Source organism: Schistocerca gregaria, chromosome X (genome assembly GCF_023897955.1).
Source record: "Schistocerca gregaria isolate iqSchGreg1 chromosome X, iqSchGreg1.2, whole genome shotgun sequence".
Classification (NCBI taxonomy): domain Eukaryota; kingdom Metazoa; phylum Arthropoda; class Insecta; order Orthoptera; family Acrididae; genus Schistocerca; species Schistocerca gregaria.
Window position 1 is genome coordinate 15,560,735 of NC_064931.1, and position 15,887 is coordinate 15,576,621.

Sequence of the window (15,887 nt, forward strand, 5' to 3'; positions counted from 1 at the left end):
CCAGTTAAACATTTTCTCTTACTGCGACCAGTCTGCCAGAAGCGATATGTCACTAGTTGCGTATCAGAAAGGAGTGATCGTTACTCCTCCCAGGGGTTATTCGAGATATCTTAATCGAAACCCTAGTAACGAGCCATTGGCTGCCTTAGGAGAGTCATAGTTACTCGTCCCAATTGCTCACCCAACTGCCATTTTCTCTTACTGTGGCCAGTCTGCCAGAAGCAATATGTCACTAGTTGTGTATCATAAAAGAGGCATCGTTACTCCTCCCAGGGGTTATTCGAGATATCTTAATGGAAACCCTAGTAACGAGGCATTGGCTACCTTAAGAGAGTCATAGTTACTCGTCCCAATTGCTCACCCAGTCCAACATTTTTTCTTACTGCGTCGTCTGCCAGAAGCGATATGTCACTTGTTGTGTATCATAGAAGAGTTATCGTTTCTCCTCCCAGGGGTTATTCGAGATATCTTAATCGAAACCCTAGTAACGAGACATTGGCTACCTTAAGAGAGTCATAGTTACTCGTCCCAATTGCTCACCCAGTCCAACACTTTTTCTTACTGTGGCCAGTCTGCCAGAACCGATATGTCACTAGTTGTGTATCATAGAAGAGTCATCGTTTCTCCTCCCAGGGGTTATTCGAGATATCTTAATCAAAACCGTAGTAACGAGGAATTGGCTACCTTAGGAGAGTCATAGTTACTCGTCCCAATTGCTCACCCAGTCTGCCATTTTTTCTTACTGTGGCCAGTCTGCCAGAAGCGATATGTCACTTGTTGTGTATCATAAAAGAGTCATCGTTACTCCTCCCAGGGGTTATTCGAGATATCTTCATCGAAACCCTTGTAACGAGGCATTGGCTACCTTAAGAGAGTCATAGTTACTCGTCACAATTGCTCACAAAGTCTGCCATTTTTTCTTACTGCGGTCAGTCTGCCAGAAGCGACATGTCACTAGTTGTGTATCATAAAAGAGTCATCGTTTCTCCTCCCAGGGGTTATTCGAGATGTCTTAATCGAAACCCTAGTAACGAGGCATTGGCTGCCTTAGGAGACTCATAGTTACTCGTCCCAATTGCTCAATCAGTCTGCCATTTTTTCTTACTGTGGCCAGTCTGCCAGAAGCGATATGTCACTAGTTGTGTATCATAAAAGAGTGATCGTTTCTCCTCCCAGGGGTTATTCGAAATATCTTCATCGAAACCATTAGTAACGAGACATTGGCTACCTTAAGAGAGTCATAGTTACTCGTCCCAATTGCTCACCTAGTCCAACATTTTTTCTTACGGCGACCAGTCTGCCAGAAGCGATATGTCACTAGTTGTGTATCATAAGAGAGTGGTCGCTACTCCACCCAGGGGTTATTCGAGATATCTTAATGGAAAACCTAGAAACGAGGCATTGGCTACCTTAAGGGAGTCATAGTTACTCGTCCCAATTGCTCACCCAGTCTGCCATTTTTTCTTACTGTGGCCAGTCTGCCAGAAGCGGTATGTCACAAGTTGTGTATCATAAAAGAGTCATCGTTTCTCCTCCCAGGGGTTATTCGAGATATCTTAATCAAAACCGTAGTAACGAGGAATTGGCTACCTTAGGAGAGTCATAGTTACTCGTCCCAATTGCTCACCCAGTGTGCCATTTTTTCTTACTGTGGCCAGTCTGCCAGAAGCGATATGTCACTTGTTGTGTATCATAAAAGAGTCATCGTTACTCCTCCCAGGGGTTATTTGAGATATCTTAATGGAAACCCTAGTAACGAGACATTGGCTACCTTAAGAGAGTCATAGTTACTCGTCCCAATTGCTCACCCAGTCCAACATTTTTTCTTACTGTGGCCAGTCTGCCAGAACCGATATGTCACTAGTTGTGTATCATAAAAGAGTGATCGTTACTCCTCCCCGGGGTTATTCGAGATATCTTAATCGAAACCCTAGTAACGAGGCATTGACTACCTTAAGAGAGTCATAGATACTCGTCCCAATTGCTCACCCAGTCCAACACTTTTTCTTACTGTGGCCAGTCTGCCAGAACCGATATGTCACTAGTTGTGTATCATAGAAGAGTTATCGTTTCTCCTCCCAGGGGTTATTCGAGATATCTTCATCGAAACCCTTGTAACGAGGCATTGGCTACCCTAAGAGAGTCATAGTTACTCGTCACAATTGCTCACAAAGTCTGCCATTTTTTCTTACTGCGGTCAGTCTGCCAGAAGCGACATGTCACTAGTTGTGTATCATAAAAGAGTCATCGTTTCTCCTCCCAGGGGTTATTCGAGATATCTTAATCGAAACCCTAGTAACGAGGCATTGGCTGCCTTAGGAGACTCATAGTTACTCGTCCCAATTGCTCAATCAGTCTGCCATTTTTTCTTACTGTGGCCAGTCTGCCAGAAGCGATATGTCACTAGTTGTGTATCATAAAAGAGTCATCGTTACTCCTCCCAGGGGTTATTCGAGATATCTTAATGGAAACCCTAGTAACGAGACATTGGCTACCTTAAGAGAGTCATAGTTACTCGTCCCAATTGCTCACCCAGTCCAACATTTTTTCTTACTGTGGCCAGTCTGCCAGAACCGATATGTCACTAGTTGTGTATCATAAAAGAGTGATCGTTGCTCCTCCCAGGGGTTATTCGAGATATCTTAATCGAAACCCAAGTAACGAGACATTGGCTACCTTAAGAGAGTCATAGTTACTCGTCCCAATTGCGCACCCAGTCCAACATTTTTTCTTACTGCGACCAGTCTGCTAGAAGTGATATGTGACTAGTTGTGTATCATAAAGGAGTGATCGTTACTCCTCCCCGGGGTTATTCGAGATATCTTAATCGAAACCCTAGTAACGAGGCATTGACTACCTTAAGAGAGTCATAGATACTCGTCCCAATTGCTCACCCAGTCCAACACTTTTTCTTACTGTGGCCAGTCTGCCAGAACCGATATGTCACTAGTTGTGTATCATAGAAGAGTTATCGTTTCTCCTCCCAGGGGTTATTCGAGATATCTTAATCGAAACCCTAGTAACGAGACATTGGCTACCTTAAGAGAGTCATAGTTACTCGTCCCAATTTCTCACCCAGTTAAACATTTTTTCTTACTGCGACCAGTCTGCCAGAAGCGATATGTCACTAGTTGCGTATCAGAAAGGAGTGATCGTTACTCCTCCCAGGGGTTATTCGAGATATCTTAATCGAAACCCTAGTAACGAGCCATTGGCTGCCTTAGGAGAGTCATAGTTACTCGTCCCAATTGCTCACCCAACTGCCATTTTCTCTTACTGTGGCCAGTCTGCCAGAAGCAATATGTCACTAGTTGTGTATCATAAAAGAGGCATCGTTACTCCTCCCAGGGGTTATTCGAGATATCTTAATGGAAACCCTAGTAACGAGGCATTGGCTACCTTAAGAGAGTCATAGTTACTCGTCCCAATTGCTCACCCAGTCCAACATTTTTTCTTACTGCGTCGTCTGCCAGAAGCGATATGTCACTTGTTGTGTATCATAGAAGAGTTATCGTTTCTCCTCCCAGGGGTTATTCGAGATATCTTAATCGAAACCCTAGTAACGAGACATTGGCTACCTTAAGAGAGTCATAGTTACTCGTCCCAATTGCTCACCCAGTCCAACACTTTTTCTTACTGTGGCCAGTCTGCCAGAACCGATATGTCACTAGTTGTGTATCATAGAAGAGTTATCGTTTCTCCTCCCAGGGGTTATTCGAGATATCTTAATCGAAACCCTAGTAACGAGACATTGGCTACCTTAAGAGAGTCATAGTTACTCGTCCCAATTTCTCACCCAGTTAAACATTTTTTCTTACTGCGACCAGTCTGCCAGAAGCGATATGTCACTAGTTGCGTATCATAAAGGAGTGATCGTTACTCCTCCCAGGGGTTATTCGAGATATCTTAATCGAAACCCTAGTAACGAGCCATTGGCTGCCTTAGGAGAGTCATAGTTACTCGTCCCAATTGCTCACCCAACTGCCATTTTCTCTTACTGTGGCCAGTCTGCCAGAAGCAATATGTCACTAGTTGTGTATCATAAAAGAGGCATCGTTACTCCTCCCAGGGGTTATTCGAGATATCTTAATGGAAACCCTAGTAACGAGGCATTGGCTACCTTAAGAGAGTCATAGTTACTCGTCCCAATTGCTCACCCAGTCCAACATTTTTTCTTACTGCGTCGTCTGCCAGAAGCGATATGTCACTAGTTGTGTATCATAAAAGAGTCATCGTTTCTCCTCCCAGGGGTTATTCGAGATATCTTAATCAAAACCGTAGTAACGAGGAATTGGCTACCTTAGGAGAGTCATAGTTACTCGTCCCAATTGCTCACCCAGTCTGCCATTTTTTCTTACTGTGGCCAGTCTGCCAGAAGCGATATGTCACTTGTTGTGTATCATAAAAGAGTCATCGTTACTCCTCCCAGGGGTTATTCGAGATATCTTCATCGAAACCCTTGTAACGAGGCATTGGCTACCTTAAGAGAGTCATAGTTACTCGTCACAATTGCTCACAAAGTCTGCCATTTTTTCTTACTGCGGTCAGTCTGCCAGAAGCGACATGTCACTAGTTGTGTATCATAAAAGAGTCATCGTTTCTCCTCCCAGGGGTTATTCGAGATGTCTTAATCGAAACCCTAGTAACGAGGCATTGGCTGCCTTAGGAGACTCATAGTTACTCGTCCCAATTGCTCAATCAGTCTGCCATTTTTTCTTACTGTGGCCAGTCTGCCAGAAGCGATATGTCACTAGTTGTGTATCATAAAAGAGTGATCGTTTCTCCTCCCAGGGGTTATTCGAAATATCTTCATCGAAACCATTAGTAACGAGACATTGGCTACCTTAAGAGAGTCATAGTTACTCGTCCCAATTGCTCACCTAGTCCAACATTTTTTCTTACGGCGACCAGTCTGCCAGAAGCGATATGTCACTAGTTGTGTATCATAAGAGAGTGGTCGCTACTCCACCCAGGGGTTATTCGAGATATCTTAATGGAAAACCTAGAAACGAGGCATTGGCTACCTTAAGGGAGTCATAGTTACTCGTCCCAATTGCTCACCCAGTCTGCCATTTTTTCTTACTGTGGCCAGTCTGCCAGAAGCGGTATGTCACAAGTTGTGTATCATAAAAGAGTCATCGTTTCTCCTCCCAGGGGTTATTCGAGATATCTTAATCAAAACCGTAGTAACGAGGAATTGGCTACCTTAGGAGAGTCATAGTTACTCGTCCCAATTGCTCACCCAGTGTGCCATTTTTTCTTACTGTGGCCAGTCTGCCAGAAGCGATATGTCACTTGTTGTGTATCATAAAAGAGTCATCGTTACTCCTCCCAGGGGTTATTTGAGATATCTTAATGGAAACCCTAGTAACGAGACATTGGCTACCTTAAGAGAGTCATAGTTACTCGTCCCAATTGCTCACCCAGTCCAACATTTTTTCTTACTGTGGCCAGTCTGCCAGAACCGATATGTCACTAGTTGTGTATCATAAAAGAGTGATCGTTACTCCTCCCCGGGGTTATTCGAGATATCTTAATCGAAACCCTAGTAACGAGGCATTGACTACCTTAAGAGAGTCATAGATACTCGTCCCAATTGCTCACCCAGTCCAACACTTTTTCTTACTGTGGCCAGTCTGCCAGAACCGATATGTCACTAGTTGTGTATCATAGAAGAGTTATCGTTTCTCCTCCCAGGGGTTATTCGAGATATCTTAATCGAAACCCTAGTAACGAGACATTGGCTACCTTAAGAGAGTCATAGTTACTCGTCCCAATTTCTCACCCAGTTAAACATTTTTTCTTACTGCGACCAGTCTGCCAGAAGCGATATGTCACTAGTTGCGTATCATAAAGGAGTGATCGTTACTCCTCCCAGGGGTTATTCGAGATATCTTAATCGAAACCCTAGTAACGAGCCATTGGCTGCCTTAGGAGAGTCATAGTTACTCGTCCCAATTGCTCACCCAACTGCCATTTTCTCTTACTGTGGCCAGTCTGCCAGAAGCAATATGTCACTAGTTGTGTATCATAAAAGAGGCATCGTTACTCCTCCCAGGGGTTATTCGAGATATCTTAATGGAAACCCTAGTAACGAGGCATTGGCTACCTTAAGAGAGTCATAGTTACTCGTCCCAATTGCTCACCCAGTCCAACATTTTTTCTTACTGCGTCGTCTGCCAGAAGCGATATGTCACTAGTTGTGTATCATAAAAGAGTCATCGTTTCTCCTCCCAGGGGTTATTCGAGATATCTTAATCAAAACCGTAGTAACGAGGAATTGGCTACCTTAGGAGAGTCATAGTTACTCGTCCCAATTGCTCACCCAGTCTGCCATTTTTTCTTACTGTGGCCAGTCTGCCAGAAGCGATATGTCACTTGTTGTGTATCATAAAAGAGTCATCGTTACTCCTCCCAGGGGTTATTCGAGATATCTTCATCGAAACCCTTGTAACGAGGCATTGGCTACCTTAAGAGAGTCATAGTTACTCGTCACAAATGCTCACAAAGTCTGCCATTTTTTCTTACTGCGGTCAGTCTGCCAGAAGCGACATGTCACTAGTTGTGTATCATAAAAGAGTCATCGTTTCTCCTCCCAGGGGTTATTCGAGATGTCTTAATCGAAACCCTAGTAACGAGGCATTGGCTGCCTTAGGAGACTCATAGTTACTCGTCCCAATTGCTCAATCAGTCTGCCATTTTTTCTTACTGTGGCCAGTCTGCCAGAAGCGATATGTCACTAGTTGTGTATCATAAAAGAGTGATCGTTTCTCCTCCCAGGGGTTATTCGAAATATCTTCATCGAAACCATTAGTAACGAGACATTGGCTACCTTAAGAGAGTCATAGTTACTCGTCCCAATTGCTCACCTAGTCCAACATTTTTTCTTACTGCGACCAGTCTGCCAGAAGCGATATGTCACTAGTTGTGTATCATAAGAGAGTGGTCGCTACTCCACCCAGGGGTTATTCGAGATATCTTAATGGAAAACCTAGAAACGAGGCATTGGCTACCTTAAGGGAGTCATAGTTACTCGTCCCAATTGCTCACCCAGTCTGCCATTTTTTCTTACTGTGGCCAGTCTGCCAGAAGCGGTATGTCACAAGTTGTGTATCATAAAAGAGTCATCGTTTCTCCTCCCAGGGGTTATTCGCGATATCTTAATCAAAACCGTAGTAACGAGGAATTGGCTACCTTAGGAGAGTCATAGTTACTCGTCCCAATTGCTCACCCAGTCTGCCATTTTTTCTTACTGTGGCCAGTCTGCCAGAAGCGATATGTCACTTGTTGTGTATCATAAAAGAGTCATCGTTACTCCTCCCAGGGGTTATTCGAGATATCTTCATCGAAACCCTTGTAACGAGGCATTGGCTACCCTAAGAGAGTCATAGTTACTCGTCACAATTGCTCACAAAGTCTGCCATTTTTTCTTACTGCGGTCAGTCTGCCAGAAGCGACATGTCACTAGTTGTGTATCATAAAAGAGTGATCGTTTCTCCTCCCAGGGGTTATTCGAGATATCTTAATCGAAACCCTAGTAACGAGGCATTGGCTGCCTTAGGAGACTCATAGTTACTCGTCCCAATTGCTCAATCAGTCTGCCATTTTTTCTTACTGTGGCCAGTCTGCCAGAAGCGATATGTCACTAGTTGTGTATCATAAAAGAGTCATCGTTACTCCTCCCAGGGGTTATTCGAGATATCTTAATGGAAACCCTAGTAACGAGACATTGGCTACCTTAAGAGAGTCATAGTTACTCGTCCCAATTGCTCACCCAGTCCAACATTTTTTCTTACTGTGGCCAGTCTGCCAGAACCGATATGTCACTAGTTGTGTATCATAAAAGAGTGATCGTTGCTCCTCCCAGGGGTTATTCGAGATATCTTAATCGAAACCCAAGTAACGAGACATTGGCTACCTTAAGAGAGTCATAGTTACTCGTCCCAATTGCGCACCCAGTCCAACATTTTTTCTTACTGCGACCAGTCTGCCAGAAGTGATATGTCACTAGTTGGGTATCATAAAGGAGTGATCGTTACTCCTCCCCAGGGTTATTCGAGATATCTTAATCGAAACCCTAGTAACGTGGCATTGACTACCTTAAGAGAGTCATAGTTACTCGTCCCAATAGCACACCCAGTCCAAAATTTTTTCTTACTGCAGCCAGTCTGCCAGAAGCGATATGTCACTAGTTGTGTGTCATAAAAGAGTCATCGTTACTCCTCCCAGGGGTTATTCGAGATATCTTAATCGAAACCCTAGTAACGAGGCATTGGCTACCTTAAGAGAGTCATAGTTAGTCGTCCCAATTGCTCACCCAGTCCAACATTTTTTCTTACTGTGGCCAGTCTGCCAGAACCGATATGTCACTAGTTGTGTATCATAGAAGAGTTATCGTTTCTCCTCCCAGGGGTTATTCGAGATATCTTAATCGAAACCCTAGTAACGAGACATTGGCTACCTTAAGAGAGTCATAGTTACTCGTCCCAATTTCTCACCCAGTTAAACATTTTTTCTTACTGCGACCAGTCTGCCAGAAGCGATATGTCACTAGTTGCGTATCATAAAGGAGTGATCGTTACTCCTCCCAGGGGTTATTCGAGATATCTTAATCGAAACCCTAGTAACGAGCCATTGGCTGCCTTAGGAGAGTCATAGTTACTCGTTCCAATTGCTCACCCAACTGCCATTTTCTCTTACTGTGGCCAGTCTGCCAGAAGCAATATGTCACTAGTTGTGTATCATAAAAGAGGCATCGTTACTCCTCCCAGGGGTTATTCGAGATATCTTAATGGAAACCCTAGTAACGAGGCATTGGCTACCTTAAGAGAGTCATAGTTACTCGTCCCAATTGCTCACCCAGTCCAACATTTTTTCTTACTGCGTCGTCTGCCAGAAGCGCTATGTCACTAGTTGTGTATCATAAAAGAGTCATCGTTTCTCCTCCCAGGGGTTATTCGAGATATCTTAATCAAAACCGTAGTAACGAGGAATTGGCTACCTTAGGAGAGTCATAGTTACTCGTCCCAATTGCTCACCCAGTCTGCCATTTTTTCTTACTGTGGCCAGTCTGCCAGAAGCGATATGTCACTTGTTGTGTATCATAAAAGAGTCATCGTTACTCCTCCCAGGGGTTATTCGAGATATCTTCATCGAAACCCTTGTAACGAGGCATTGGCTACCCTAAGAGGGTCATAGTTACTCGTCACAATTGCTCACAAAGTCTGCCATTTTTTCTTACTGCGGTCATTCTGCCAGAAGCGACATGTCACTAGTTGTGTATCATAAAAGAGTCATCGTTTCTCCTCACAGGGGTTATTCGAGATATCTTAATCGAAACCCTAGTAACGAGGCATTGGCTGCCTTAGGAGACTCATAGTTACTCGTCCCAATTGCTCAATCAGTCTGCCATTTTTTCTTACTGTGGCCAGTCTGCCAGAAGCGATATGTCACTAGTTGTGTATCATAAAAGAGTCATCGTTACTCCTCCCAGGGGTTATTCGAGATATCTTAATGGTAACCCTAGTAACGAGACATTGGCTACCTTAAGAGAGTCATAGTTACTCGTCCCAATTGCTCACCCAGTCCAACATTTTTTCTTACTGTGGCCAGTCTGCCAGAACCGATATGTCACTAGTTGTGGATCATAAAAGAGTGATCGTTGCTCCTCCCAGGGGTTATTCGAGATATCTTAATCGAAACCCAAGTAACGAGACATTGGCTACCTTAAGAGAGTCATAGTTACTCGTCCCAATTGCTCACCCAGTCCAACATTTTTTCTTACTGCGACCAGTCTGCCAGAAGTGATATGTCACTAGTTGTGTATCATAAAGGAGTGATCGTTACTCCTCCCCGGGGTTATTCGAGATATCTTAATCGAAACCCTAGTAACGAGGCATTGACTACCTTAAGAGAGTCATAGTTACTCGTCCTAATAGCTCAACAAGTCCAACATTTTTTCTTACTGCAGCCAGTCTGCCAGAAGCCACATGTCACTAGTTGTGTATCATAAAATAGTCATCGTTTCTCCTCCCAGGGGTTATTCGAGATATCTTCATCGAAACCATTAGTAACGAGACATTGGCTACCTTAAGAGAGTCATAGTTACTTGTCCCAATTTCTCACCCAGTTAAACATTTTTTCTTACTGCGACCAGTCTGCAGAAGCGATATGTCACTAGTTGCGTATCATAAAGGAGTGATCGTTACTCCTCCCAGGGGTTATTCGAGATATCTTAATCGAAACCCTAGTAACGAGGCATTGGCTGCCTTAGGAGAGTCATAGTTTCTCGTCCCAATTGCTCACCCAACTGCCATTTTTTCTTACTGTGGCCAGTCTGCCACAAGCAATATGTCACTAGTTGTGTATCATAAAAGAGGCATCGTTACTCCTCCCAGGGGTTATTCGAGATATCTTAATGGAAACCCAAGTAACGAGACATTGGCTACCTTAAGAGAGTCATAGTTACTCGTCCCAATTGCTCACCCAGTCCAATATTTTTTCTTACTGTGGCCAGTCTGCCAGAACCGATATGTCACTAGTTGTGTATCATAGAAGAGTTATCGTTTCTCCTCCCAGGGGTTATTCGAGATATCTTAATCGAAACCCTAGTAACGAGACATTGGCTACCTTAAGAGAGTCATAGTTACTCGTCCCAATTTCTCACCCAGTTAAACATTTTTTCTTACTGCGACCAGTCTGCCAGAAGCGATATGTCACTAGTTGCGTATCATAAAGGAGTGATCGTTACTCCTCCCAGGGGTTATTCGAGATATCTTAATCGAAACCCTAGTAACGAGCCATTGGCTGCCTTAGGAGAGTCATAGTTACTCGTTCCAATTGCTCACCCAACTGCCATTTTCTCTTACTGTGGCCAGTCTGCCAGAAGCAATATGTCACTAGTTGTGTATCATAAAAGAGGCATCGTTACTCCTCCCAGGGGTTATTCGAGATATCTTAATGGAAACCCTAGTAACGAGGCATTGGCTACCTTAAGAGAGTCATAGTTACTCGTCCCAATTGCTCACCCAGTCCAACATTTTTTCTTACTGCGTCGTCTGCCAGAAGCGCTATGTCACTAGTTGTGTATCATAAAAGAGTCATCGTTTCTCCTCCCAGGGGTTATTCGAGATATCTTAATCAAAACCGTAGTAACGAGGAATTGGCTACCTTAGGAGAGTCATAGTTACTCGTCCCAATTGCTCACCCAGTCTGCCATTTTTTCTTACTGTGGCCAGTCTGCCAGAAGCGATATGTCACTTGTTGTGTATCATAAAAGAGTCATCGTTACTCCTCCCAGGGGTTATTCGAGATATCTTCATCGAAACCCTTGTAACGAGGCATTGGCTACCCTAAGAGGGTCATAGTTACTCGTCACAATTGCTCACAAAGTCTGCCATTTTTTCTTACTGCGGTCATTCTGCCAGAAGCGACATGTCACTAGTTGTGTATCATAAAAGAGTCATCGTTTCTCCTCCCAGGGGTTATTCGAGATATCTTAATCGAAACCCTAGTAACGAGGCATTGGCTGCCTTAGGAGACTCATAGTTACTCGTCCCAATTGCTCAATCAGTCTGCCATTTTTTCTTACTGTGGCCAGTCTGCCAGAAGCGATATGTCACTAGTTGTGTATCATAAAAGAGTCATCGTTACTCCTCCCAGGGGTTATTCGAGATATCTTAATGGTAACCCTAGTAACGAGACATTGGCTACCTTAAGAGAGTCATAGTTACTCGTCCCAATTGCTCACCCAGTCCAACATTTTTTCTTACTGTGGCCAGTCTGCCAGAACCGATATGTCACTAGTTGTGGATCATAAAAGAGTGATCGTTGCTCCTCCCAGGGGTTATTCGAGATATCTTAATCGAAACCCAAGTAACGAGACATTGGCTACCTTAAGAGAGTCATAGTTACTCGTCCCAATTGCTCACCCAGTCCAACATTTTTTCTTACTGCGACCAGTCCGCCAGAAGTGATATGTCACTAGTTGTGTATCATAAAGGAGTGATCGTTACTCCTCCCCGGGGTTATTCGAGATATCTTAATCGAAACCCTAGTAACGAGGCATTGACTACCTTAAGAGAGTCATAGTTACTCGTCCTAATAGCTCAACAAGTCCAACATTTTTTCTTACTGCAGCCAGTCTGCCAGAAGCCACATGTCACTAGTTGTGTATCATAAAATAGTCATCGTTTCTCCTCCCAGGGGTTATTCGAGATATCTTCATCGAAACCATTAGTAACGAGACATTGGCTACCTTAAGAGAGTCATAGTTACTTGTCCCAATTTCTCACCCAGTTAAACATTTTTTCTTACTGCGACCAGTCTGCAGAAGCGATATGTCACTAGTTGCGTATCATAAAGGAGTGATCGTTACTCCTCCCAGGGGTTATTCGAGATATCTTAATCGAAACCCTAGTAACGAGGCATTGGCTGCCTTAGGAGAGTCATAGTTTCTCGTCCCAATTGCTCACCCAACTGCCATTTTTTCTTACTGTGGCCAGTCTGCCACAAGCAATATGTCACTAGTTGTGTATCATAAAAGAGGCATCGTTACTCCTCCCAGGGGTTATTCGAGATATCTTAATGGAAACCCAAGTAACGAGACATTGGCTACCTTAAGAGAGTCATAGTTACTCGTCCCAATTGCTCACCCAGTCCAATATTTTTTCTTACTGTGGCCAGTCTGCCAGAACCGATATGTCACTAGTTGTGTATCATAAAAGAGTGATCGTTGCTCCTCCCAGGGGTTATTCGAGATATCTTAATCGAAACCCAAGTAACGAGACATTGGCTACCTTAAGAGAGTCATAGTTACTCGTCCCAATTGCTCACCCAGTCCAACATTTTTTCTTACTGCGACCAGTCTGCCAGAAGCGATATGTCACTAGTTGCGTATCATAAAGGAGTGATCGTTACTCCTCCCAGGGGTTATTCGAGATATCTTAATCGAAACCCTAGTAACGAGGCATTGGCTGCCTTAGGAGAGTCATAGTTTCTCGTCCCAATTGCTCACCCAACTGCCATTTTTTCTTACTGTGGCCAGTCTGCCACAAGCAATATGTCACTAGTTGTGTATCATAAAAGAGGCATCGTTACTCCTCCCAGGGGTTATTCGAGATATCTTAATGGAAATCCAAGTAACGAGACATTGGCTACCTTAAGAGAGTCATAGTTACTCGTCCCAATTGCTCACCCAGTCCAACATTTTTTCTTACTGCGACCAGTCTGCCAGAAGTGATATTTCACTAGTTGTGTATCATAAAGGAGTGATCGTTACTCCTCCCCGGGGTTATTCGAGATATCTTAATCGAAACCCTAGTAACGAGGCATTGACTACCTTAAGAGAGTCATAGTTACTCGTCCCAATAGCTCACCCAGTCCAACATATTTTCTTACTGCAGCCAGTCTGCCAGAAGCCACATGTCACTAGTTGTGTATCATAAAAGAGTCATCGTTTCTCCTCCCAGGGGTTATTCGAGATATCTTCATCGAAACCATTAGTAACGAGACATTGGCTACCTTAAGAGAGTCATAGTTACTCGTCCCAATTTCTCACCCAGTTAAACATTTTTTCTTACTGCGACCAGTCTGCCAGAAGCGATATGTCACTAGTTGCGTATCATAAAGGAGTGATCGTTACTCCTCCCAGGGGTTATTCGAGATATCTTAATCGAAACCCTAGTAACGAGGCATTGGCTGCCTTAGGAGAGTCATAGTTTCTGGTCCAAATTGCTCACCCAACTGCCATATTTTCTTACTGTGGCCAGTCTGCCACAAGCAATATGTCACTAGTTGTGTATCATAAAAGAGGCATCGTTACTCCTCCCAGGGGTTATTCGAGATATCTTAATGGAAACCCAAGTAACGAGACATTGGCTACCTTAAGAGAGTCATAGTTACTCGTCCCAATTGCTCACCCAGTCCAACATTTTTTCTTACTGCGACCAGTCTGCCAGAAGTGATATGTCACTAGTTGTGTATCATAAAGGAGTGATCGTTACTCCTCCCCGGGGTTATTCGAGATATCTTAATCGAAACCCTAGTAACGAGGCATTGACTACCTTAAGAGAGTCATAGTTACTCGTCCCAATAGCTCACCCAGTCAACCATTTTTTCTTACTGCAGCCAGTCTGCCAGAAGCCACATGTCACTAGTTGTGTATCATAAAAGAGTCATCGTTTCTCCTCCCAGGGGTTATTCGAGATATCTTCATCGAAACCATTAGTAACGAGACATTGGCTACCTTAAGAGAGTCATAGTTACTCGTCCCAATTTCTCACCCAGTTAAACATTTTTTCTTACTGCGACCAGTCTGCCAGAAGCGATATGTCACTAGTTGCGTATCATAAAGGAGTGTTCGTTACTCCTCCCAGGGGTTGTTCGAGATATCTTAATCGAAACCCTAGTAACGAGGCATTGGCTGCCTTAGGAGAGTCATAGTTTCTCGTCCCAATTGCTCACCCAACTGCCATTTTTTCTTACTGTGGCCAGTCTGCCACAAGCAATATGTCACTAGTTGTGTATCATAAAAGAGGCATCGTTACTCCTCCCAGGGGTTATTCGAGATATCTTAATGGAAACCCTAGTAACGAGGCATTGGCTACCTTAAGAGAGTCATAGTTACTCGTCCCAATTGCTCACCCAGTCTGCCATTTTTTCTTACTGTGGCCAGTCTGCCAGAAGCGATATGTCACAAGTTGTGTATATTAAAAGAGTCATCGTTTCTCCTCCCAGGTGTTATTCGAGATATCTTAATCAAAACCCTAGTAACGAGGCATTGGCTACCTTAGGAGAGTCATAGTTACTCGTCCCAATTGCTCACCCAGTCTGCCAATTTTTTCTTACTGTGGCCAGTCTGCCAGAAGCGATATGTCACTAGTTGTGTATGATAAAAGAGTCATCGTTACTCCTAACAGGGGTTATTCGAGATATCTTCATCGAAACCCTAGTAACGAGGCATTGGCTACCCTAAGTGAGTCATAGTTACTCGTCCCAATTGCTCACCCAGTCCAACATTTTTTCTTATTGCAGCCAGTCTGCCAGAAGCCACATGTCACAAGTTGTGTATCATAAAAGAGTCATCGTTTCTCCTCCCAGGGGTTATTCGAGATATCTTAATCGAAACCCAAGTAACGAGACATTGGCTACCTTAAGAGAGTCATAGTTACTCGTCCCAATTGCTCACCCAGTCCAAAATTTTTTCTTACTGCGACCAGTCTGCCAGAAGTGATATGTCACTAGTTGTGTATCATAAAGGAGTGATCGTTACTCCTCCCCGGGGTTATTCGAGATATCTTAATCGAAACCCTAGTAACGATGCATTGACTACCTTAAGAGAGTCATAGTTACTCGTCCCAATAGCTCACCCAGTCCAACATATTTTCTTACTGCAGCCAGTCTGCCAGAAGCCACATGTCACTAGTTGTGTATCATAAAAGAGTCATCGTTTCTCCTCCCAGGGGTTATTCGAGATATCTTCATCGAAACCATTAGTAACGAGACATTGGCTACCTTAAGAGAGTCATAGTTACTCGTCCCAATTGCTCACCCAGTCCAACATTTTTTCTTACTGTGGCCACTCTGCCAGAACCGATATGTCACTAGTTGTGTATCATAAAAGAGTGATCGTTGCTCCTCCCAGGGGTTATTCGAGATATCTTAATCGAAACCCAAGTAACGAGACATTGGCTACCTTAAGAGAGTCATAGTTACTCGTCCCAATTGCTCACCCAGTCCAACATTTTTTCTTACTGCGACCAGTCTGCCAGAAGCGATATGTCACTAGTTGCGTATCATAAAGGAGTGATCGTTACTCCTCCCAGGGGTTATTCGAGATATCTTAATCGAAACCCTAGTAACGAGGCATTGGCTGCCTTAGGAGAGTC